Consider the following 27971-nt stretch of genomic DNA (forward strand, 5'->3'; position numbering starts at 1 on the left):
TCCTCTATAAAATTTTACCACAATGCTCATGCCTTCAGTGTTCGTGGATCGTTTTCAGGCATTACTGCACGTCTGTAAATTTATTCGAAGATTTATCAGATACTTTTCTTTGTATGTATATTGCGACGTGCTATCACATACTGATCAGTCTGCATTCCATTTCACTTCTTTAGCCAAGATACGCTCTGCTTAGTAGTACCTCAACTGGTTTTATGGCAGTTTTAATCACAACAATGCGTTTATTCCTGTGACTTTTCGCATGAGGTAGTGTACGAGTGCTACATTGGTTTCCCTAATGCATGTCCCTCTGAGTTACACGAACCACGCCACATCACTGTTTCAATGTGGTGCACTGGTGTATTACACTAAACCTCGGGTTTCTTCCGAATGCCATTTTGTCTGTCCTTCGTACAAGTTCAATCAAATTGTTTAATAAAGCTTTCGAGCCAGATGTCGAAATATGAATTACTTCGCGATTACATTCCATGAAATATGTTAAGTATAAAGGGATGCATTAATTTTTAATAATTATCCGATTTAAGTAGTGAGTGGGCCTATAGTTAGATGTTTAAAGGGAGAAGCTATATGTAAACAGAAGCAACTACTTTAATCCGTACTCAACTTGCGCTGTTAATAGTAACACTAACAGACACATTTCACTAATTTTGCCCGACGCCGAAGCCAGCTTTATATTCGTCAGTTTTGTGCTCGAGTACCTCCTGTACCCTTTGGCACTGTTATTTATTCAAACACATCCTGTGGCCTTCTTTATATCCTATCGTAAGGAGTCGAATTGCAAAAGTGATCTTCATAAACGAAGAACTTATCCCACGCTCTTTCAGGCAGAGAAACTGGCACGTGATTTTAAGCTGTAATGGTCGTTACTGTACCTTCCATATTTTCCGTCGGCTCGACATTTCAAAGAGCCGCACATTATGCGGCCATACAGGGACCTGCAGCATAAGGCGGTCCATATGTCTGACATGCTCACTTCGCCGAGTGCGACTCCCGCTGCCTTGTAAGGCGTGATCAGTCGTTAGCGATGCAAGGCGCGCCGCGGGGCTCGAACCCGCGCCTCCTTGTGCGGGAAGCCAAATACGGAGTGCTTCGCGTCTTGGAACGTCACACACCTGCGGCCGCAGCCGGCAACCGACAAAGCGGGCCGTAACGACGCGGATCAAACGACTGCCCGTGCGGCTCGTAAAGGCGAAACAGACCTAGCCCGGAGGAGACCGCCTCTGGATTTAGTAAATGTCCTCCTGCTCTCTGGCAACTTTCTTTTTCCCTGTACAGCACCTCGTTGTAGCGTTCTAGCCTCCAGATGTGCCGTTGTCTGAGCTTGCAATGAAGACTTTTCTGTGGGAACATAAACGCACCAGACAAAAAGAGATTAATTACTCCCCGGAGAGGTCACGCTAATGGCTTGTAAAGCGGAGTCACATAGTCTTTTTTTCTTCTTTTTATAGGCTCTCGGAACGTTTCCGTACAGCGAAGCCATCTCAACGCTGTCTATTTTATACTACAATTTGTTTTTAACAGTTCAGAGTATACATTGGTGTTCTGGTACTAAGTTACATACCCTTAATTGAATAGGCTTAACAAAAGACATATTCCGACGTAAAACAAATTTTCACAGCTACAGTAAACGGAATCGAGTAAACAAAACGAAAATGTCACACAGGATACATAGAGGTTGTATGCTATAAAAATACTACTCGTAACACAATAAGACGTCATAAATAGCTGTTGACAAACATTTGGGACACTTCCAATTCCATCGATATTAATTACTGTATATCTAAATTAATAAGAAAATGTTGTAATGCATGTCTTTTAAGAATTATTTTAAAAGCTGTTGTAAAAGGATTAAATATTTCTGCAGGTCAATAAGTGCCATTTATACAGAACATGAGAACAGTATACAAGTACCAGATTTGAGTATTACAGCCAGACCAATAAATATTCTAGTACTCAGACACATACGTATAGACAGAACGTAGAGACATATTAGTATTCAGACACATGCATATAGGTGCTGCACAGTGTCTATATTTATAGGCTGAACGTTCCGTATATCGCTGAGTAGCACTTGGAAAGGTTGTCAGTGAAACTGTGCTTTGGTCTTCGCCTGGCATTCTGAATACAAAGAGCATCTTATTACAGTACGCGGAGCTACATCAGAGTATTGTCACTGCTGGCTAACTCGTACAGTATTTTATGCGTTGCATATTGTTTTATACGAACAAGATTTGGAACCCGCTTGGGAACTATGACCGACAGCTGGAAAGTTACTTCCAAGTAAGTTTTTGCAACATATATTCCAAGACCTTTACATGAATATATGTTTCATGGGGTCATGTTTCGTAAATGGATCTCAGTATTCCTTTTTTTTGTCGTCAGTGTAGAGACGTACAAATCCACTTTCCTACCTGTATGCCCCTGTTTCCGACACAAACATTAAAGCAGATCAACCTGCCATAAGGGAGGCACGTGTGTGCTGTAGCACAGCGGCTACAGCAGACCAAGGTGGGTTTCCGCAGCCCTGGCAAGCTTCACGGGACCCGTTCAACAAGCTGCATACGACAACAGGTTGCGCTGTCAGTCCAACGTTGCTACCCAGGTATATGTTTGCGTAGGTAGGTTCACTGCAACTTGAGAGCAGCAGCATTAGGAAGCCAGATTTAGAGGATATTGGACAGAAATAAAGAATTGGTGAATGTATACCAGTCACGAAACAGAGTACCAGTCCACCGTGAGGGACATTTTCTTGTATTTATGAGGCAGTTTCAAATAAACCGGTAGGTGTTTGACAATGCAAATTGTGTTAAAAGTTACTAACCACTCATTCGAGAACCTTGAGTATCTTACGATATGTTTCTAAATTTAACCAGCAGTTTCCTCACTCCATAAATATTTTGAAAGACTACAAAAACGTTGTGAGTGACACGTATGTGGAAATGTGTCCTCAGGACGTGAGGCCATTTAGCAGTATAAAGGTTTTCTAAATTTAGGACAAAAATTGACTGGAAGAGAAAAAACGTATGGCTCATTGTATATTAAACGTAACGCATGGTCTTGGTATGCAGAGGAGTGCATAGAAAGCTTAGTATGAAAGAAAGCTTCATCCTTAAGACATGTACTTTGTAGATTAGCATAATATGAAAATGAACTTCGTGTTCGCTAAAGTGGATTTGGGTAATTTGTAATAAAATATTTTCGCCACTTATAATGAATTCAGTGAAACTATAATAGACATAATGTAAAAGTAACTAAAATTTTGGAACTGGTCATATTTGGCTGTAGCACACTATGATTATAGAAACTTGATTGCATAAAATGGACATCCAAAACCATTGTTAGTTGGTGTTGTTGTGTAATATAAATTTTCAGGTTCTTCCTTGCGAAGGACATCGACTTTCCAGAAAACATGCTCGTATTAGATGTGACAACTGGTTACAACTGAGAACAGCCAGAGGGTGAAGTTGCAGAGAAAACCGTTCACGTCTAAATAAATAAATATGGCCGAAATACGCCAAAAAGGAAAAGAAAATCCAAATAAGGTGCACCATATCTCGCCTACAAGAACCCAAAATTAATACATAATTCATTGATTCTCGTCTTGTGATAATTGGGAAAAAAATTTTATCAACTTCTAAACCCTACCCGTAAACCTACGATAAAGCGTACAGAATAAACTACTATGTAGTGTTGTACAGCGGGAACATGAACAGGGAATTAAGATTCCTTCAGGCAGCTTGGGTTGGGCTTAGCTTGGCGTGATTAACAATAAAGCAGCCTGCCCGCTCTGCTGATAAAGTGCGGCAGCTTGCCTGCCTGGCTTAGAGGCAGATCATTGTTGCGGGGCTCAAAACCATATCAACCAAAACGACTAAAAATAAACGCAAAATATATCTACGTAAAACGGCAGATAAAATTTCCCTTGTTGCCTGCCTCAGAGAGTGTCTCCATTAATTCAAAGCTAATTATGTAAGTGTAGGCCAGATATGGCTCAAATTAAAAAAATATAGTATCGACAGCAATAGTTAGATTCATACCGCATAAGTTAATAAGAGACGGGACTGATCCACCATGGTACACAAAACGCGTCAGAACCATGTTGCAGAAGCAACGAAAAAAGCATGCCAAACTCAGAAGAATCCAAAATCCCCAAGACTGGAAAAGTTTCACAGAAGGTCGAAATTTAGTGCGGACGTCAGTGCGAGATGCTTTTAATAGTTTCCACAATATTGTCTCAAAATATGATAGAAAACCTGAAGAGATGCTGGTCCTATGCAAAGTATACCTGTGGCAAAAAAAACAGTCAATACCGTCACTGCTCGATAGCGATCGAAATGTTACCGATGATGGTGCCACTAAAGCGGAGTTGCTAAATACAGATTCCCGTAACTCCTTCGCGAAAGAAGATGACGTAAATATTCCTGAATTCGAAACCAAAACCGCTGTTAGCATGAGCGAAAAACCTCAAATCACTTAAGAAATGCAATTCTTATGGTCCAGATGGAATACCAATCAGATTCCTCTCAGAGTATGCAGACACAATAGCGCCTTTCGTAGCAATCATATACAACCGCTCACTTGATGAGGATCTGTTCCTAAAGATAGCAAAGTAGTACAGGTTACCCCAATATTCAAGAAATGAAATAGGAGTAACCCATTGAATTACAGGCCCATACCACTTACCTAAATTTGCAGTAGGATTTTGGAGCATATACTGTACACGAACATTATGAATCATCTTGAAGAAAATGACTTATTGATGAATAAACAACTCGTATTCAGAAAATATCCTTCTTGTGCAACACAGCTAGCTCTTTCTTCCTATTAAGTAATGAGTGCTGTCGACAAGGGATCTCAGCTCTATTCCATACTCCTAGATTTCCAGACGGCTTTTGATACCGTTCCTCACAAGTGACTATTAATCAAATTGCGTACATATAGAGTATCGTCTCAGTTGTGTGACTGGATTCGTAATTTCCTCCCAGAGAGGTCACAGTTCGTAGTGATAGACGGTAAATCGTCGAGTAGAACAGAAGTGATATCTGGCGTTCCGCAAGGTAGCATCATAGGCCCTCTACTGCTCCTGATTTATATAAATGATGTTCATGATAATCTGAGCAGCCCCCTTAGATTGTTGGGAGATGACGCTGTAATTTACCGTCTAGTAAAATCATCAGACGATCAATTCATATTACAAAATGATCTAGAGAGAATTTCTGTATGGTGTGAAAAGTGGCTATCAGCACTAAACAAAGAAACGTTCTAGGTCATCCACATGGGTACTAAAGGAAATCCGATAAATTTTGGGTATACGATAAATCGCACAAATGCAAGGCCTGTCATTTCGACTAAATACCTAGGAATTACAATTACGAGCAAATTTAATTGGAAAAACCACATAGATAATATTGTGGGGAAGGCGAAACAAAGACTGCGCTTTGTTGACAGAACTCTTAGAAGATGTGACAAACCCGCTGAAGAGTCAGCCTACATTACACTTGTCCGTCCTGTGCTAGAATATCGCTCGAAGGTATGGGATCCTACCCAGGTAGGATTGACGGATGACACCGAAAAAGTGCAAGGAAGGGCACCTCGTTTCATGGTATAGCTCAATAGGGGTGAGAGTGTCACTGATATGATACACGAGTTTGGGTGGCAGTCACTGAAACAAAGGTGATTTTCTTCACGGCGAGATCTATTCACAAAATTTCAATCAACAATTTTCCCTTCCGAATGCGAAAATATTTTGTTGACACCGACCTACGTAGTGAGAAATGATCATCATTATAAAATAAGACGAATCAGAACTTGCACAGAAAGATTTACGTATTCTTTTTTCCCACGATCCATTCGAGAGCGGAATGGTAGAGATGTAGTACGAAAGTGGTTCGATGAACCCTCTTCTAGGCACTTAAGTGTGAATTTCAGAATAACCATTTAGATGTAGATGTAAATGTAGAGGGACTGGTTAAAGACGCATTGTGTACACTTCTACAAGAGTGCCCTCACTGGTTTGATGTGGCTGGACCAAAATTCCTCTCAAGTGCCAATGGGTTCGATTCCCAGCAGGGGACTGGGTGTTGTGTGTCTTTCGTCATTGTCATCATAATTGTCTCACAAGTCGTCGAATTGGCGTCAACTAAAAATGACTTGAAATACGGAGGCCGAACTCCCCCCGAATGGGGCCTCCCGGCCGACAATGCCATACGACCATTTCCATTTCCGTCTTCATGTCCGAATAGCACTTCAACCTACCTTCCACAGTTAATTATTCAACATGTTCCTATCTCCGTCTTCGTCGGCAGTTTTACTCTATACAGCTCCCTCTAGTACCATGGTTGTTATTTCCTGATATCTTAACACATGTCTTACTACTTGGTCCCATCTTCGTGTCAATTTTTTCCGCGAGTTTCTGTCCTCGCTGATTCTACAAAGGATGTCTTCATTTCTTATTGTTCCACTATGCTGAAGCACCATTCTCTTCGTTTCTCTTCCAGTTTTCCCACATCCCATGATTCATTTCTATACAATGTCTGTGGCCAAAATGTACATTCTCAGAAACTTTTTCCTCCAATTAAAGCTGGTGTTCTTACAAATAAACGTGTTTTAGCCTCGATTCCTCTATTTATCTGCGCTATATTCTTTTTACTACGTCTGCAGTGTATTATTTTGCTTCCAAGACAGAAGTCTTTCCCTTCCTCCACACCGACAAATTTATCGCTAATTTCATTTCTGCTGCACCTCATTAATTCCATCTTTCCTTATCTACCCTCAGTTCATGATGTGTACTCATCAGACAAGTTGATCGTCAGATTCCCACGGTTCCAAGCCAACTGTAATAATAACACGCACATGGCTCTTAACAACCGAATCCAAAAACGTCAATTTACGTTCAGTGCTTCTTAAGAGTGCATTTTTCCTGCTCGGAATGGACAAAAATGTACATAATTTTAAGTGACGTTGATGGATTCAGCCTTCCTGTAAGTTTGTTGCATACCTCTGTGGCCCAAGGGTAAATAGCAATACCAGTGCGGAGGACGTGGGAGATGGAATGTTTTACTGTCTTCCAGTACTGACAACTCACGGGCGTACGTGACTTGAACCTTCCTGTGACAATGATATGAGTTCTGACACATAACAAGGGTTCGTGAATGGACATTGTATTAATGCTGCTGTAATACAATAGAAAACATTTAGTACACATTTCCGATCGTGTTTCATTTTCCATAATGCATTTAGATATAAGTAAAAGTAGTGTTATGAATCAATTAATAGTCTTTTCAGACAGACAACATAGCAATTCTCCATCAGGAAATTACAGTGCCACAGTTTTGACGTTGTTGAGGGTGGCAGCAGTGTGCAGCAGAGAACAGTCGACACGAAGTGTTCCAAATGGTGTCGACTCGTAACTCTCAACATCTGGAGGCTGTTGGCAAACTTGTTGCTAGTCTTTTGAGGACTCATAACGTAGTGACATACATAGGTTACCAAATAATAAAAAAATCCGTGCACGTGCAGCCTGAGGTGCCACGCCACAAATCAATATCGGCACTTGACCAGATGGTTAGACGACCACTGCGTTTGACCATTCCCTTCAATGGGTCCTAAACTACTTCTTCACTTTAACCGGTAACAGCACTGTCGTCTGCAAATCTTATGATTGATATCTTATCACCAGGAATTTTAATCCAGTTCCTGAACAAACCTTTTATTTCCATCGTTTATTCTGTAATGTATAGACTGAACAGTGTCAGCAAAAAACTACATCGCTGTATTATCTCCCTGATAAACGAAGTACTTCGTTCTTGGTGTTCCATTACTGTTAACCCCTCACGGTCCTTGTAATGTTGTATATGACTCATAATTTACACAAGTTTTCTTGTGAGAATGTCGAACATTCTGCACGACTTTGTTGAATGCATGTTCTAGATCGGTAAATGCTATGAACATGTTTTAATTTTTATTGTTTCGTTAACCTCTACATCCCTGGAGTAGCCATATGACAACGCTACTTTTGTACTGGCCTCTCTTGCAAGCTTTCACAACCTATCTTATTCCTATACATTGATTATGGTTGCAAATACGTGTTTTGACAGATTAAGAAGAGATGGCAACAGTATGCACACCAAAGAGTCTTCAAAGCAATCTTTTGTATGAGTCACCATTTTGATGTTTTAATTAATTGTTGTATTCTACTTGCTGTTGTATTTTTGTACCGCTCTCTGCACGAATAAGGTAAGTTTTGAGTAATATAGACAAATCAGGAATGTATCACTTATTATAACGTAACAAAATACTTGTAATAATTTGTACACAGAACTTGTACTAAAATATGGCTGTTTCCATTTGGAAACCATGGGAATTCATGTCCTGTTGACAGATTAGATTAGATTAGATTAATACTTGTTCCATAGATCATGAATACGACACTTTGTAATGATGTGGAATGTGTCAGTTTAATGAAAGATGTCTGTACAAGATATTACATTACACAAAATATTGCATGACACTAATGCTTAAGTTAGTTTTTCCCTCCCTTAATTTATATCTAAAAATTCAGCCAATGAGTAGAAGGAGTTGTCATCTAGAAATTCTTTTAATTTATTTTTAAATGTTGGTTGACTATCTGTCAGGCTTTTGATGCTGTTTGGTAGGTGACCAAAGACTTTTGTGGCAGCATAATTTACCCCCTTCTGTGCCAAAGTCAGATTTAACCCGGCATAGTGAAGATCATCCTTTCTCCTGGTGTTATAGCTATGCACACTGCTATTATTTTTGAACTGGGCTGGATTATTAACAACAAATTTCATAAGTGAATATATATACTGTGAGGTTACTGTGAGGATCCCTAGATCCTTAAATAGATGTCTGCAAGATGACCGTGGGTGGGCTCCAGCAATTATTCTGATTACACGTTTTTGAGCAATGAATACTTTTCTACTCAACGATGAATTACCCCAGAATATGATACCAAACGAAAGCAGTGAATGAAAGTAAGCATAGTAAGCTAATTTACTGAGATTCTTATCACCAAAATTTGCAATAACCCTAATAGCATACATAGCCGAACTCAGATGTTTCAGCAGACTATCAATGTGTTGCTTCCAGTTTAACCTCTCATCAATGGACACACCTAAAAATTTTGAAAATTCTACCTTAGCTACAGACTTCTGTTCAAAGTCTATATTTATTACTGGAGTTGTGCCATTTACTGTACGGAACTGTATATACTGTGTTTTATCAAAATTTAAAGAGGGTCCGTTTGCTGAGAACCACTTAACAACTTTGTGAAAAACATCATTTACAATTATATCACTTAGTTCTTGGTTTTTGGATGTTATTACTATACTTGTATCATCAGCAAAAAGAACTAACTTTGCATCTTCATCAATATGGAATGGTAAGTCATTAATGTATATCAAGAACAGTAAAGGGCCTAAGACCGAACCCTGTGGGACCCTGTGCTTGATAGCCCCCCAGTCTGAGGAATCGGCTGTTGTATTAACGTTACACGAACCACTTATTTCAACTTTCTGCATTCTTCCACTTAAGTATGAATTAAACCATTTGTGCACTGCCCCACTCAAACCATAATGATTTAGCTTATCTAAAAGAATTCCATGATTTACACAGTCAAAGGCCTTTGAGAGATCACAAAAAATAACAGTGGGGGATGTCTGGTTTTTCAGAGCATTTAATATTTGATCAGTGAAAGCGTATATAGCATTTTATGTTGAAAAGCCTTTCTGAAAACCAAACTGAGATTTTGTAAGTACTTTATTTTTACATATATGGGAGGCTACTCTTGAATACATTACTTTCTCAAAAATTTTTGATAGAGCTGTCAGAAGAGAAATTGGGCGATAGTTGTTGACATCCGAAGTATCCTCCTTTTTATGCAATGGTTTTACAATGGCATTTTTCAGTCTATCGGGGAAAACACCCTGCTCCAAAGAGGTATTACATACGTGGCTGAGAATCCTACTTATCTGTGGGGAACAAGCTTTAAGTACTTTGCTGGAAATGCCATCAATTCCGTAAGAGGTTTTACTTTTCAGTGAGTTTATTATTTTACTGATTTCAGAGGGAGAGGTTCATGGAAATACAGTTGTTTCAATCTGCACAGGTATGGCCTCTTCTATTAGAAGCCTTGCCTCTTCTAGTGAAGATCTAGATCCTACTTTCTCCACAAAATTGAAAAAATGATTATTGAAAATATTTCCAATTTCAGATTGTTTGTTAGTACACTTGTCATTCAGTTTTATGGCACTAAAGTCATCCTGTGCTCTTGGTTGCGCTGTTTCCCTTTCAATAATATTCCAAATTGCTTTAATTTTGTTATCAGAGTTACTGATCTCAGACATGATACACATGCTTCTGCACTTTTTAATAACTTTTCTTAGTACCTAGTACCTCAGAAACTGCTTCACGTTTTACAGTTTCCTGCAAGTGGCATTTTGCCAGAAAAGTATTACTGATAAGGAAATGTTAAAGTTGCTACTAATTCCAGATGGTAATATTTCAGAGTTTAGTATCTCATCTAACAACGAAATAAATGAGTCAGATATTATTGAACAAGACTCAGCCAGTATCTCAAGACTTCCACAAAATAAACATACTTAAATACACATTCAGTGGGAGAATTATAGTACCGAATACGAGGTCATCTCTTAACTATAGGTAACAAATGTACAAATTAATGCTGTTCTACCTTGAACCTGTAAGGTAACTATTATAATTTTACAGAGTGAAAAGTAGGTACCTATTCTTCGCTGAAAAATGCTCATAATTAATTGTTTATGCTTTTTTACGTTACAGAAAGCAACTCAACCTGCCAAAAAGAAGAAGAAGAGCTGCACATGAAGAAAGATGATTTCATTCCACCAGCTACAACATGGAAAGGCAATATACCTCCAACTTCTAGTGAAGATCTAACTCCAATGAAATTATTTCATATGTTCCTAGATAACTAAATATGTGAAGCCATGGTGCTTGGAACAAATCGTTGCGCACACGTCAAGTATGGGGGTTTCATTGAAGTTTCTTCTAATGAAATAAACAATAAACTGGTATTTTTCCTTTTATAGGTGTAGTTCAAAAGCCACAATGTGAAATGTACTGGTCATGACAGTGTAATTTTTTTCGAATTGCAGGTGTTATAAGCAGGAGTACATTTGAAACTCTAAGGAAATATTTCCGTCTAAATAACAATAACAACCAGCAACCGAAAGTTGATCCCGGCATGAGAAGTTATTCAGAGTGAGGCCCTTGACAAGTGCTTTGAGCAACCATATGGAGCAACTCCTTCCAGAGGAGAAATAGGTTACTGATGAAGAGGTGAAGCCTCGAAAATAAGTTCTAGTGTTTAGTATCTCAAGAACAAACCTTACCAGAAGGAATAGAAGGTGTTTACATGAGCAGGATTATCAGCTCTAATATTAGTTTGAAATTTTTGTGGTTAAAGGCACATGTCAAGAGCATTGTTTAGGATTTTCAGGGGATACCGTTCTGACACTGTGTAAAAATTTACCAGATGGTCAGAACTACAAGATATTCCTTGATAATTCATTCAGCTGTTTATTACTTGTAGATGTTCTCAAACATAAAGGGATTTTATGTGTTAGGACTATTCATTTAGACAAAATGTCACACTGCCCTCTAGCAGAAGACAAGGAGATGGAAAGAAAAGAAGAGGAACGCTTGGTTTTTACCGTTGATTAATCATTCAACGTCTTAGCAATAAGGCGGAATTACCAGGCCCGGATCTACGGGGGAGCGCCGGGCGACAGTTTCAGGGGGAGCCTGATTAATATTCTTGTAGAAGAAAACCTTGTTTCACAAAGCGCCTAGCATCCAGCGCACGTTGTTATGTAGATTATTCATATGATTTTGAACCGCATCCCTGTTGGTTTTCTTAACATTTTTGAACACATTCTAAATTGATTTCTGAACGAATCATAAGTAGATTTTTTGAATTCGTGCATAGTGTAGGCCTACATTTTGCTCTGCCAGGGCAATCGCCGTCGCATCTAGAAAAAAAAAAAAAACTTTTCTGCAGACAAAAGGAACGGGGCTATAAAAGCTGAGACGATTAAATGCGAACGGGTTAATACCATTCGCTGTTTGTTTATATGGTTCATTGGGTGTGCGAATGATCAGCGTTGCTGTAAGTAGTACCGAAATCCATAGGTTCACACTACCAGAGTGGAAATAAACGACTAATAGAAATAATAGGTAAGAAAGATTACAAATTCATCATCTCGCTGTGTTCAAGTAAATGAAATTTTGAACAAAAGTTTTGCCAGAGAGCTACACTACTAAGAGGCAGTTGTACAGTCCCCGTTCTATCCTCGGAATAGTGCGGAAAACACATTTTACGAACACGTATTAACCCATATTTGGAGAATAAACGCGGGATAAATAACTGGTGTTTATGGCAGGGTAAATGAAGTTAACCGGAGGATAAGTTTTGACAATGGCATGAATAGTTACAGAATTAGTGATGACAAGATTATTTGTTAGAGTAGGGGGGGAGAAGAACCGGAGACATCACACATAGTATGATACGACGATTCCAATTTGATATAAAAATTTCGTACTACTGCTTTTCTGTCTCATGCTTCAGAAACGAGAGTACGAGTGAAATGTGAAACTGTTTCCTAACACAAAACTTGGGCTTGTATTAGGCCTAATACGCATTTCATATTGCTACTTCATGGGTTATATATTCTGTCTTGTTGTCTTGTTATCTATGTAAATGAAGTAGATAAATATGACCATTTGCAACAAAACAGTCTCGCTTATATAGCGTGTGTTACAACTGCTGTAATAATAGAAAGGCATATTTCGTTTTATCTATCAGCGACAAAACAGACGTAATCAAATCGGGAAACCACATCAGTTTCAGCACTACAGTATTCGTATTAAGACCTTTTTCAGCAATAGACAACGACATTTCGATTTTTCATGTAGCAAAACGTTTGACGAACATTTCGCAGAAAGGAAAGCACACCATGTAAAACTGTAGCAAGATTAAAGAGAAAAAGGTGCTGGGACCTAAGGGTCGAAGAAATGCGCCTGCTTGTTTCTTGCCTATACTGGTTTTATGTTACCCATATTTAATTTCATGTCACACAAAAGAGAAATTTATTAGCTAATAAGCCATAACAAGTGCAAATTTTCTGAATATTTCTTATTCTCTCGATTATAAATAATTCTACTCTGTATTATTTGTGAGGTTTCTTTTCTTTTTTTAAAAAGTGGCGCAAGCTGTTAAACAGGCCTACTGGGAGCAGGAGAGGTGCCGCAGGACATTTTGATATCCAGTGTCCTGAATATAGTTTTGCTGGTTCAAATGGCTCCGAGCACTATGGGACTTAACTGCTGTGGTTATCAGTCTACTATAACTCAGAACTACTTAAACCTAACTAACCTAAGGACATCACACACATCCATACCCGAAGCAGGATTCGAACCTGCGACCGTAGCGGTCACGCGGTTCCAGACTGTAGCGCCTAGAACCGCATGGCCACGCCGGCCGGCTGTTTTGGTGGCTTCCGTAACAAAAGATAATACATGTTTGAATTCCACAGAGCGAAACATGTGATAGAAGAATCTGTGTGAAACGGCGTGGCACTGTTCTTTGGTACACTTGGTACCAAATAACATGTCTTACTTTACATCGAACGTAAATGTTACAGATATCGAGGGCTTCAGATTGGTATGCGCTACAGAATGAACATATTTTTTAAGTAATTTTTTATTTATTTTTGACGTTATATCTCAAACGCTCGAGGGGGAGGGGGCGCGACTATCAAGTTTTTGCCCTGTTCGACAATGTCGTAGATTCTGGCTGGGTATCACAATAAGATTTTGGAGTTAATTTCCATATATACGGATACAAATCGGCAGAATACATGCAAGAGTTGCAGTAAATCGGTAAACAGTCAATTCAGATAACTCCACCAGTGATTTTGAAGGAAAATAATGAATACATGGGAGGGGTGGATATAGCAGACATGCTAATTGAACGTTATGGAATACAAATCCCCTCCAAGAGGTAGTATACGTGAATAGTTTATCGGTGCTGCAATGCAACAGCTGAAATTCGTAGTTTCTTTACAAATGTCACTTGAATCAACATCACATTCTTTTCTTCTGTATTTCCACACACATATTGTTTCTTGTGTTACTATGTCAGGAAATGTTATTCAGCACAAAAGAGGAAAGACCATCCGCAGAAGATATATAAAATGTTCCAATGTACAGATTGGTAGCTCCCAGGCCTATTTCAGATGTTACACATAATGACATCGGTCACTGGCCACAACAGAGCCACCTGGAAGGCCGCTGCAAGCTATTTTTTTTTCTTTTTTATTTTACTCGTATAGCTGCGTAGGACCAAATTGAGGAGCAAATCTCGAAGGTCGTGGAACGTGCCAGTACATGAAATCACAACATAAAAGTAATAACAGATGAAATAGTATGTTTACGAAACCAAAAAAAAGCCACAAGTTTATGTAAACAAAGTCAACGATTTAAAATACGAATCAGCTTAATTTTTTAAGGAAGTTCTCGACAGGATAGGAGCGACATTCGAGGAAACTTTTCACTTTCGACTTGAAAGCGTTTGGCTTATCACTAAGATATATGAATCCTTGAAGTAGCTGTTTGAAGATCGATGGAGCAGTGTACTGCACATTTTTCTGCACAAGAGTCTAGGAAGTGCTGTTCAAATGCCGATTGGATTTCAGCTTAGGATTCACTGAGTGAAATCTGCTAATTCTTGGGAATAAGCTGATGCTGCCGGCAAGGAATGAGTGTACAGAATATATAAATGTAGAGGGCACTGTCAGAATACCCAGACTAACGAACAGGGGTCGACAAGGCGTTCGCGAACTTACACCACTTACTGCTCGAACCACCCGTTTCTGAGCCAAAAGGATCCTTTGAGAATGGGAGGAGTTATCCCAAAATATAAAACCGTACGTCATAAGCGAATGAAAATAAGCTACGTAGACTACTTTCCATGTCGAACTACCACTTCAGATACCGCCCGAATAGTAAGAACGGCAGCGTTAAGTCTTTGAAGATCTTGAACGTCGGCTGTCCACGACTGTTTACTATCTACACTCCTGGAAATTGAAATAAGAACACCGTGAATTCATTGTTCCAGGAAGGGGAAACTTTATTGACACATTCCTGGGGTCAGATACATCACATGATCACACTGACAGAACCACAAGCACATAGACACAGGCGACAGAGCATGCACAATGTCGGCACTAGTACAGTGTATATCCACCTTTCGCAGCAATGCAGGCTGCTATTCTCCCATGGAGACGATTGTAGAGATGCTGGATGTAGTCCTGTGGAACGACTTGCCATGCCATTTCCACCTGGCGACTCAGTTGGACCAGCGTTCGTGCTGGACGTGCAGACCGCGTGAGACGACGCTTCATCCAGTCCCAAACATGCTCACTAATTATATGTCCATTCTGTGAAAGGCTTGATTTATTGAACTGTGTGTTAGAAACTATAAAATCTGAATCTCACTGTGATTTAGCGTTAGCTTATTTTCTTCAAGCCATGAACATATGTAATGAAATGCACTATTTGAAACGGTGCCAGTGTTGAACACACCATTCTTTACTACCAAGCTAAGACATCAGCAAACAGAAATATTTAATGACACTTCCTGGCAGATTAAAAGTGTGTGCCAGACGGAGACTCGAACTTTGGACATTTGCATTTCGCTAGCAAGTGCTCTACCAGCTGAGCTACCCAAGAAGAATTCACGCACCATCCTCACCTCTTTACCTCTGCCAGTGCCTCGTCTCCTAACTTCCAAACTTCACGGCAGGTTCGCAGGAGAACTTTTGTGAAGTGGAGCTGTGAGGAGGGATTATACGTCGTGTTGGGGTAGCTCGGTTGGAAGACGAATTGTCCGCTTAAACCAAAGGTTTCGAGTTACAGACTCGGTCTGCCAGGAAATTTCATATAAGCGAACACTCGGTTGCAGTATGAAAATATCATTCTGTAGAAACTTTTTAGAATCACCTGTAATACTATAGGGGATATCATTTATAAAAATAAGAAACAGGAATGACCCCAGCACTGATCCCTGGGGTACCCTACATTTCAGTGTGCCCCACTGAGAGCCCACATTACAGCCTTTCTTAACACTGTGGATAATGACCATTTGGTGTCTGTTGTTAACGTAAAAGATGAACCAACTGTAAGCTGTATTCCACGATGGTCAAAGTTGTGGAGCTATATTTTGTCATCAATAGCCTTACTTAAATCAAAAAAATTTCTAGTGTTTGAACCTCTTGTTTCATCCATCCAATACTTCACAGAGGAATATAGCATTTTCAATTGTGAAACCATTTCTAAAACCGAACTGTACATTTGATAGCAAATTATGTGAACTAAAATGATCAATTACGCTTACACGCAAAGTCCTTTCAATATCTTCAGCAAACACTGATGGCATAAATACAGGTCTAAAATTGTCTAGATTATTACGCTCTCTTTTTATGAACCGGTTTTACTATGGAGTACTTCAGTTGTTCAGGAAACTAACCGTTCTTAATGAAGGAATTTGAAATATTGCTAGGTACAGGGCTGACATGTGTACCACAGTACTTTCATATTCTGCTAGGCACTTCACTACATCCATGAGAGTCCTTACTCTTCAGTCATTTAACTATTGACTAAATTTCCCCCTTGTCAGTATCAGAGAGAATTTCAGGCATCAATTTCAGGAAGGAATTTTCCAAGATAGTTATGAGACTCCCTTGAGCTGCTGACCAGACACTTGCTTCACAACTCACCGTACAGTTTTAATTTTATCCAGTGAATTAGCTATTCTATTTGCATATCGCTTACTCTTTGCATAATTAATAATATTTTTAAGCTCCCTAAAATATTGTTTCTAATGATCTTCTGTAGTTTGATTGGGACTGCTTCTAACATTTTGCTATAATGTCCACTTTTTTCTACATGATATCCTTATCCCACTAGTCAGCCACCCAGGTTTCCTTTTACTGCTAGTACCGTGTTTAGAACGTTCTACTGATGGAAAGCAAATTTCAAAGAGCATGAGAAATGTGTTAAGTAAAGCATTACATTTGTCGTCTATGTTATCGGCACCATAAACTTCCTGCCACTATTATTCCTTAACGAGGTTTAAAAAATTCTCTATTCCACTTTGCATTAGCTTTTCTACATAATTTGTAATTAGATATAACATTTTTTATTATAAATACCGTTTAGTGTTAAAATTTGTGCATCATGGTCTGAAAGGCCATTCACTCCATACCCACAGAATGCCCATCTAGTAATGAAGAGTGTCGTGCATAAAATGCAAAGTGTCCATATGTCTTACAAACGAAATAAATTGCTTTACGTATTTCTACACCAAGTAATAAACGAAATTTTCTACAACTTACTTTGACTGCAAGTTTATGTTACGTAGTATAAGATAAACTCAGAGAAGAACATGTCATCCATATAACGGTATTGTTTGTCTTTCTTGTACCAGATTTATATCTTTTTTTAATCAATTTCCTGAAAATCATCAAGTTGAGCACTAATGTTGCCACATAGAAACGCTTTCTTAAATACTGGGTGGGAGGGAAATCTTTGAAAACTTGAGTTATATTCTGAAATAGGCCTACATTCTAGATGGTATATTTGAATGTATGTAATAATTGTAAATCAGAGATATTAGTTTGGGAATGAGACAATTAAAGACGTTACTAAATTTGTCAGACAGATTAGTTTTTGGGGAGGGCCCACCCTGAGCAAAAACGCAATTCCTGTTTTCCTTTTCTTTTCCAAACACGTTTCACTGAAGTTTCAGCATCATCAGTGCATTTTTATTATCTTTCTATAACACAATAAAAGTGCTTACTCCTACTTGTACACACATAAATCTGAGTTTTTAAGACAGTACTTAAATATTTGAAAAGCAGATAATTTTTTTATATCTACGTTGTTACCATATGCTGTGTATTTCCTGATTTTTTCTATTATATAATCACATGTTATATTTCGCACTTTGTCATCTGCAACCATACAGAAAATAATACAGAGCAGTTATTGACTTCGAAATTTTACGATTGGCCATGTTACGGCTATGCCTATCACTAACTAATACTATGTGGAATATTTTTTGTGTTTGTATGTGTGTTTGTATTTATATCTGTTATTAAATTTTATGCCTCTCTGTCGTAATCAAACTGATTTGCAGTCCTGTATTTTTTTCAAGGCGGATCGTCTCCAGAAACAAATATATTTGTAAGCAAACATGGACAGAAGAGCTTCATCCTCAAGATTATTACTTGTAAAACAAGTTGTTGTTGAAACAGTGAAAGACCAGATATTGTCTATTGATTTAAACGGATTTTAAATTTAGGTAATTCGTGATGTAAAACGCGAGAAAGTAGTGGTTATACATATGAACGCCGGGGTCCAGTCCCGGACTGGCCCGATATCGTATTTGTCATAAGGTATTCATTGTTGCTGTTTTATGGTTGAAGTAACTAGGAAAGAGCAGTATCATTACAGTATTACATGATTTGGGCCCCGTTCGTTTCAATTCCATAAAAGTGGACGGCGTATTTAAAACATAGGGTCATCTTATTTGTTATAATTTTTATATGAAGTGAGAAAGCAACATTAGTAAGTACTATATTACCTGATCTCATGCTCATACTGAAACAATTTAAAACGATTTTTGACCAAGAATGCAACCCTCAAGTGTCCTTATTAGCAGGAGAAAACAGAAATGCGTGTTTATTTATACACTTGGCAGCGACTTAACAGAAAAGGTATTGTCCAGGCAGATGCGATACACGCATGCAGCTGAAATACTATCGGCGTTCTTATTATCATTAACACAACAATTATAACAAAAGCAACAACAACGATGTTAAAAGCATAACAGAAATAAGCGTAAGCTGCTTTGTTTTTCCTGGTCTTTCCCTCAAGATAATGAAGCGTTTAAGTACATTTCCATATCGATAAAACGTTCACATGCAATAAGTTTAAAATTATCGCAGTCTTTTGTTATCAGTCTTTAGATAAACTGACAAGACTCTATTTATTTGGGTTCTTCAGATAGTGAAAGATACGTAAATATTGTCTTGACAAACAAAACTCCTAATAGTATGTCGTAAAAAGCTTTAGAAATGGGAGTGAAAAGAAAAGCTTGACAGAATGCGAGCTCAAGTAGACTACTACAAACAACAAACGATTAAACGCTTTGGGGAAAAGAGACAGCCCTTTTGTTTCGTAATTATCTTATGGTTCGTGTTAAGGAAGCCGAACGCAGGTCAAAGTACAGCTGCGCATCTAAAAAGGGGAGCTCTAACAATGTTACAGGCAATGAGTGGTTTCTGTGCAGCTGCCATAGCTGTGCGTAATTCTTTTAAGTAATTTCTCTTTCATGGAGAGCTATTACTTTTTTCGTTAATGTTAGTATTTCCGCTGCAAAAACCAGCTCTTTCTTATTCTGTCTCCCGAGGATATAAGTACTTAGTACCTTGTCAACAGTGAAGTCTTATGGGTATATTTCTTTCTTAATCTACATATACGAGACAGCTGTGAGGTTCGCTCAGCTAATGACGGCTCAGTCTCATCGCCTTCGAAGTAGTCACTATTAAATATAACAAACTTCAGCCAGCGCTTTTCCGATCCCCGAGACACTTCAAGAACTCAGTTTTTGGGATAAGTATCAGCTCTCTTAGTGCTGGGTTTTAACCTCATCTATGCTGATAAAACGCTGGTCGTTTCCATATTTTTGAAAATGGAAGAAAGTCACATGGAGCCATGTCTGGCAATTACGGATTCTTGACGGAAGATTCACGTACAAGTAACGAAAAGTGAGTATGCATTACCGTGGTACAAAACCCATCAATTATTTTACCACAAATTCATGATTATTTTTTTCGTACGCTTTAGTTAGACGACATTCGACTCGTAAGTGTCAAGAACTAGCGGTGCACTGTACCGTTAAAACCAAAGTCACAATAATCTTCGCATTTGACCACACTTGTCGTGCTGTTTCGGTCTTGGAGATGCTGAGTATGTCCACTGGAAGATTTAGACTTAATTTCGATGTCATATTCGTAAATTCAGGTTTTGTATCCTGATGACACATTTCAGTAGTTCTGTATCGTTCCTGATTTCATCTAGAGGTTCCAGAGAAACATTTTCGTTTTGATAGCAAATGAACGCCAGCGACTTCTCGTATTGTGATTAGGGGTCGTAAATAATCATTTTATTCATTTTTCCCACGATTTCGTCGGTCAGTAATGCGATGGGATGTCCTGGTCGCTCATAATCTTCGTAATTTTCACGGCCTTCTTCGAAACACTCATTGCATTTGCAGCTCTTGTTCTAGTCGTAGCAGGTTTACCAAAAAGTGATATTTCATATTTCTAATACTTTTCGGCTATTTATTCCGTGTTTATTGGAAATTAACACAGTTTTATACAACATAGGTAATCACCGATAGTATCGAATCACATGTAATGATTTTGATACCTAGCAACAGACTGAATATGCGATGTCTCTAACAGCGTAGAGACACTTTTCAGACATGTTTTCCAACACAAAAACGAAGAAAATTCAGGAACAGAGCCAACACAACACCTGAAATTAGAAAAGTCCCATTTACTTTTATAACATGCCTTGAAGTAAATCTCACCATATCATTTAATGCACAATTTTCTCATTCTCTTCAGGGAGCGAATTTTGGGAGCACGCCTCTGAACTATCTGTTGTGTTCAAAATTTTATATACACCACCATACAGAGGTAATACGTAGAAGACTGAAGAACAGTCGTTCATTTTAAGCTTAAACTGAAGGGAGGTTTTGCGTCAATAGGTGTCTCCTCTTAAAAACGTGTCGGTTGACACCTTACAAGGTTTTTATTACAATAAAGATTGTTGTGGAAGTCTGTGAGTATGTTAATACTCTCTGTCCTCCTTCACGCTCCCGTTTACACAATTATTACTGATGATCCCATCACATTAGCAGAATTGCAATGTAAGCTGTAATGGAGTCTTACAAGGAATGTTTTGGGAAGAAAATATGCAATTTATATTTTATTCCATAATTAACCTTTGAACAAGATAAAGTAAATGAAAGAGAAAACACATAATGAATCAATATTTTCAGCATCATAAAAAACAGTTGCACTTGTTAGTGGATGTAAGTCTTGTTTAATACATAACTTCGAAAATAACAAAAAAATTCGTTCAACAATCGAAGTACAGTCATTAAGATAAAGAAAGCACATGTTTAACTTTTTCGGCGGTTTGGTACCCTCCTTCAGATCCTTCTATTTTGTACCATCTCTACATATGTAATACACTCAGCATCCCCTATAAACCACTTCACCGATCTCCTTATGCCCAATGCTGTCTAAGCGTGGATGTATCATTACTCTGCAGTTTCTTCTACTAAGAATTTCTAATAGATTTCATTTCACGTCTATTATTTGGTACTTCTGGGCATCATACCTTATTGACCTTCTCATTTTTTAATCCTGTTCTACAACTTTACACGACAAATGCTACCAGATCCTCCTTCGTGCACTTGCCATGGTTCACGCCTTCAGATCCCTAGAGCCCTAAGCATGCACTGCCTCTTCAAATCCATATCAGTATTTGATCCGAAAAAAGCATTTTTGGTGAAGAAAGTTTCCTCACCTGCACTTGAGAAACTAACGAAGTGAATTGTAGACTGTTGGGAGACCACCAGCGAGGGAATCTAAGCGTTATAGATGTGGGGTTGCAAGAAGATGCTATAAAAAAGTGAGTGCACTAGTAAGGTAAAGAAAGAAGAGATTCTCTACAAAATTGGTTAGGGAACAATGTAAGGTAAGCATTACCTAAGAGAAATGGCATGGTGATAGGTCAAGTACCATGATGTTATTTACTAAAGAGCTGTAGAGAGCAAATTAGTAAATAAAGATAGAGATTGGAACACATACGATGCATAAATAAGGATGTGAGTTGTAAAACCATCATGAAATAAAGAGTTTGGCGCTGAAGGAGTACATGAAAGCAGTGGTAAAACTGGTGATCTCTCCCCCTGACTTCTTGTATATATACACAACACATTCGGATCATTTACAATTGTATGCTAAGACGCTTAGAGTCTTTGTGAGTTCTTCACATCAGACTCTGTTCTCAGGCTCGAAGGTCAATTACAGTTCTATAATGCCGATCACGTGTGCAAATGAGAGATAAATTCAGTGACAATTTGCTGAACATTATTCCTGTGTTGGATGGCATTCTAACAAGAACTATTACCTTTCACCAACAATGCCTACTTTCAACTACGAAAGTTCCTGCGCCACGGTTTCAGTCAGGCAATCGTATAATTTCAGATGTCACATAAGCTCTGGCGCTTAAACTGTGAGACATCCACTCACTTAATTGCTTAGTTCAGTAATTATTTCCCGAATGGGGTATTCCCTGTGCAACGGATAGTGCAGTTTACTAAAACTTTATAACAGATTAAATCTCAGTGCTTCACAGGGATAGTGTTAAGACCTGGAGGTTCCCCTTCACTTAGAAGTGTCACACTCTTTGAAAATCAAAGGTATGTTTATTTGCTATGGAATGTACTGGAGCAGATTTACACTACGTTGGAGCTAACAAAAAATAAATTGCCACTCCATCCAAGATTTTTATCTTGCGACAGTCCACAAACAAGGTGATTAATGTTGAGTCTTCTTTGCACGCTATAATCAGATGACATCTTTCGTTCACTCAGCATTATCTTCAGCTCTAAGCAACTGTGACAGCAGCCCATCTTGCCTATTCATAACCTTATATCAGAGTGCTCCTGCCCCCAACAGGTAGGCTTCCCTGCAAATTAGGTTCATTTGGCAGGCTGATACTGTTCAGACATATGTATGTCGTGCGGGGCAGTCTATAACGCCCATACCTTGGCTCCTGTTGGATTTAGGAGGTTATAAACCCTTCAGTGAGGAGGTTGATAATCGTGAGGCCTGCTGTTTCTGTGCCAAATTTGTCTAAAATCGATTCAGATGTTAAAGGAGAGATCCCAGATATACACACATAACACAGATACAGTTTAAAGCATGCATGCTACTCAGCAAACCTATACTCACACTAGTTTCAACATAGACTATACACCCAAGTGGTTGCAAATTACTGTTTGTACGTTGACCTATGTTTTGACACCTACTAATGGTGTCTTCACCACAATGAAAACTTGAGCACAGATGCTCTAAAATCAGACCATTGCTTTTTTGAAATGCAATCTTATAATTTATCAAAATTTCTTTCTGATGAAGACAGTAGGTGTCGAAAACTAGGTCAATGTAACAAACAGTAACTTGCAACCGAAGTCCTATGTTGAGATACAGATTTATCATTTGACAGTACTAACTGCTCTTGGCCATTAGGTAAGATCAAGACAACTGTTATTTGGTCATACATCTGTCTGACTGACATGAAACTTTGAAATAAATACTTTATCTTTACATGGTATATTACGATGTATTGAGACAACTTTCTTATAAGTCAAATGAAAGAACGCACACAACTTTTTTATTTTCCTTTCTTTCTGGATGTGAACATTTAACTTTCTGTTTTTTATTATTTCTACTCCGCTTTATATAAATATTAGAGTGAATTAAGGCTTTGTCAATCTCGACTTACTGTTACTATTATTATTCTTTCTTTCTTTTCTCAGACATGTCTGGTCAAAAATGGAAAGTGATGCGGACCTTGATCAAGCGTGACTTCCTTTTAGCTGTATGGTATATGTTATATTCCATGTAGGAACTTTTGGGTAATTGAACATGTATCAATAATTATGGATTTCTGTAGTTGTATAAATAAGTTTGGATGTAGCTGTATTGCATTGATGTACTGGTGGATATTCTATGGTATGACTCCTGTAATTGATAGTATAATTGGTATAATGTCAACTTTATCCTGATGCCACATATCCTTGACTTCCTCAGCCAGTTGGATGTATTTTTGAATTTTTTCTCCTGTTTTCTTTTGTATATTTGTTGTTCTGGGTATAGATATTTCGATTAGTTGTGTTAATTTCTTCTTTTTATTGCTGAGTATGATGTCAGGTTTGTTATTTGGTGTTGTTTTATCTGTTATAATGTTTCTGCTCCAGTATAATTTGTATTCATCATTCTCCAGTAAATTTTGTGGTGCATACTTGTATGTGGGAACCTGTTGTTTTATAAGTTTATGTTGTAAGGCACGCTGCTGATGTATTATTTTTGCTAGATTGTCATGTCTTCTGGGGTATTCTGTATTTGCTAGTATTGTACACCCGCTTGTGATGTGATCTACGGTTTCTATTTGTTGTTTGTAAAGTCTGCATTTATCTGTTGTGGTATTGTGATCCTTAATAATATGCTTGCTGTAATATCTTGTGTTTATTGTTTGATCCTGTATTGCAATCATGGGTCCTTCCGTCTCACTGTATATATTGCCTTTTCTTAGCCATGTGTTGGATGCGTCTTCATCAATGTGTGGCTGTGTTAGATGATATGTGTGCTTGCCATGTAGTGTTTCCTCTTTCCAATTTACTCTCTTCATATCTGTTGATGTTATGTGATCTAAAGGGTTGTAGAAGTGGTTATGAAATAGCAGTGGTGTAGCCAATGTATTTATATGAGTGATTGCTTTGTTTATTTTGCTAGTTTATGCTCGTTCCAGAAAGAATTTTCTTAAATTGTGTATCTGTCCATAATGTACGTTTTTTATGACGATAAATCCCCTTCCTCCTTCCTTTCTGCTTAATGTGAATCTTTCAGTAGCTGAATGTATGTGATGTATTCTATATTTGTGGCATTATGATCGTGTAAGTGTATTGAGTGCTTCTAGGTCTGTGTTTCTCCATTTCACTACTCCAAATGAGTAGGTCAGTATTGGTATAGCATAGGTATTTATAGCTTTTGTCTTATTTCTTGCTGTCAATTCTGTTTTCAGTATTTTTATTAGTCTTTGTCTATATTTTTCTTTTAGCTCTTCTTTAATATTTGTATTATCTATTCCTATTTTTTGTCTGTATCCGAGATATTTACAGGCATCTGTTTTTTCCATCGCTTCTATGCAGTTGCTGTGGTTATCCAATATGTAATCTTCCTGTTTAGTGTGTTTTCCCGTGACTATGCTATTTTTCTTACATTTGTCTGTTCCAAAAAGTCATATTTATGTCATTGCTGAATACTTCTGTTATCTTCAGTAATTGGTTGAGTTGTTGATTTGTTGCTGCCAGTAGATTTAGATCATCCATGTATAGCAAATGTGTGATTTTGTGCGGGTATGTTCCAGTAATATTGTATCCATAATTTGTATTATTTAGCATGTTTGATAGTGGGTTCAGAGCAAGGCTGAACCTGAAAGTACTTAATGAGTCTCCTAAGCAAGGCAGAACCTGAAAGTACTTAATGAGTCTCCTAAGTATATTGCACGCATAATCTGTATTGGCTGTGATGTGATATTATTTGAATTTGTCTGGATATTAAGTGTGGTTTTCCAAGTTTTCATTACTATGTTTAGGAACTGTTTCAATTTAGGATCTACTTTGTATATTTACAATATTTGTAGTAACCATGAGTGGGGTACAGTATCAAAAGCTTTTTGGTAATCAATGCACGTGTAGTGTAGCGATCTTTGTTTAGTTTTAGCTTTATATGTCACTTCAGCATCTATTATCAGTTGCTCTTTATATCCTCGGGCTCCTTTGCAACAGCCTTTTTGTTCTTCATTTATAATTTTGTTCTGTGTTGTATGTGTCATTAATTTCTGTGTAATGACTGAAGTTAATATTTTGTATATTGTTGGTAGGCATGTTATGGGGCGATATGTAGCTGGGTTTGCTGTGTCTCCTTGATATTTAGGTTTCAGATAAGTTATTCCATGTGCAAGTGTATCAGGGAATGTGTATGGGTCTGCAATGTAACTGTTAAATAATTTAGTGAGATGTGAATGTGTTGAGGTGAACTTCTTTAGCCAGAAATTTGCTATTTTATCTTTTCCAGGGGCTTTCCAATTGTGAGTAGAATTAATTGCTTGGGTGACTTCATGTTGCAAAATTATCATTTCAGGCATTTGTGGTATCATCTTGTATGTATCTTTTTCCGCTAGTATCCACCGTGGATACCTGTTATGTTGTACCGGGTTTGACCATATGTTGCTCCAGAAGTGTTCCATGTCTGTTATGTTTGGCGGATTGTCTATTTTAATGTGTGTGTTATCTATTGTCTGGTAAAATTTCTTTTGGTTTGTGTTGAATGTTTGCTTTTGTTTCCTTCTATTTTAACTTTTTTTGTATCTCCTAAGTCGTTTGGCCAATGCTTGTAATTTCTGCTCCTTTTCATCTAATTGCTCTATCGCTTCTTCTTGTGAGATTTTACCTAACCTTTTTTGTTTTTTGTCTGATATTTCGTTTCTTATCAACTGTGTTAGCTGTCGAATGTCCTTTATCAGTTTTTCTATTATGTGTGTTGGTTGGTTCTGATATCTTTGTAGTGTGTATATTTAGTGTAGTGAGTGCTCCTATATAAACCAGTAGTTGTAACTCTTCCATAGTCGTGTTTTCATTTTTTTGTGTATGATTGTGTTGATAGCTTTTATTGTTGTTTCGACTTGTGGGTTATTTGGCGGTCTATGCAAGAATGGTCTAATGTCTGTATTTGTGTCTTTGTATTCTATATCTGTCAACTGAAATTTTTCTTCTATATCTAACATGTGCGTTAATTTGAGTTCTATTTGTGCTTGTTCTGGTGGGTGTCTTAAGATTTCGTTTTCCTCTGATTGTTTAATTGATGTGTGTTGTTCTTTGTTTGTTTGCTCTGGGATGTTTGAGTCCATTACTGTATTTTCTTCTTCTTCTGATTGCACGTTATTTTGCTCCAGTATTTGCAGTACTTGTTGTTTGATGTTTTCTAATTCTGACTGGGGTATCCTGTTATTTTTGATTATTACCCGGATCTGATCAGCTAGTCGTTGTTCTGCAAAAAATTTTAGTTCTCGGTATCTGATTATAAATGTTGTGTATACTTGTGATCTGTATCCAGTTGTGTTGGTTCCTAGGTTTGTTGCTTGGTGATAACAGAACTTGAGGTGTCGATTAACGTCATCTGACCATCTCATCCTCTGTCTTTGTTTTCCTTCTACGGTGGTTGCAGGAAGCATATCCTGCAAAACACCTATATTTGCATTTAAATCATTTTCCAGTTGGCTAGCAGTGTCGTTACCATTGTGGGTAGGCATATGGTTCAAACGTTGTCCCCGACCATGACGGCGCTTCTTTAGTTCTGTCCTGAACCAACTAATCACACTAAAAGGGGCGTTAGCCCTATTAGTGGTTTGTTCTTTTCGTCGCCTTTTACGACTGGCAGAACATGCCGGAGGCCTAATCTTTTCCCGGGCCTCCACACGGTCTATTATTATTATTATTATTATTATTATTATTAAAGAAATATTTAGCTTCATATTTCTGTTGGTACCTTGTATTCCTCTTAGTGCATCTAGATTAATCTTCCCCAAATTGGTGAGCTCATCCCAATAACTTGTATTTACGATTTTGCTGTATCTGTGTAGTTCAAAGTTATTACTTGTCTGTGGTGGTATTTCCTGAATTTCAAACTCACTCATCTTTTAGTTCAGTGTATAGCTGCAACTTATTATTGTATAAAGCAATATTAGTACGTAGTGTGCACTTAATATTTTTGTCCTCATTTCCCTCAAAATAGTGCGAAACTTCGCCAGACTATAGATTGCTCATAGTTGTGTGTTTTACCTTGCATTGAGAATTAATTGTATAGTAACAACTGTATCATTACTATTATTTTACAATTTTCGCAGTAAAATGTTCCTGTGATAATTTCAGCTTTCTGCCAAAATCATTGTATTAGATTTTGACCCAT

The sequence above is a fragment of the Schistocerca gregaria genome, chromosome 6 (assembly GCF_023897955.1).
Source record: "Schistocerca gregaria isolate iqSchGreg1 chromosome 6, iqSchGreg1.2, whole genome shotgun sequence".
NCBI lineage: Eukaryota > Metazoa > Arthropoda > Insecta > Orthoptera > Acrididae > Schistocerca > Schistocerca gregaria.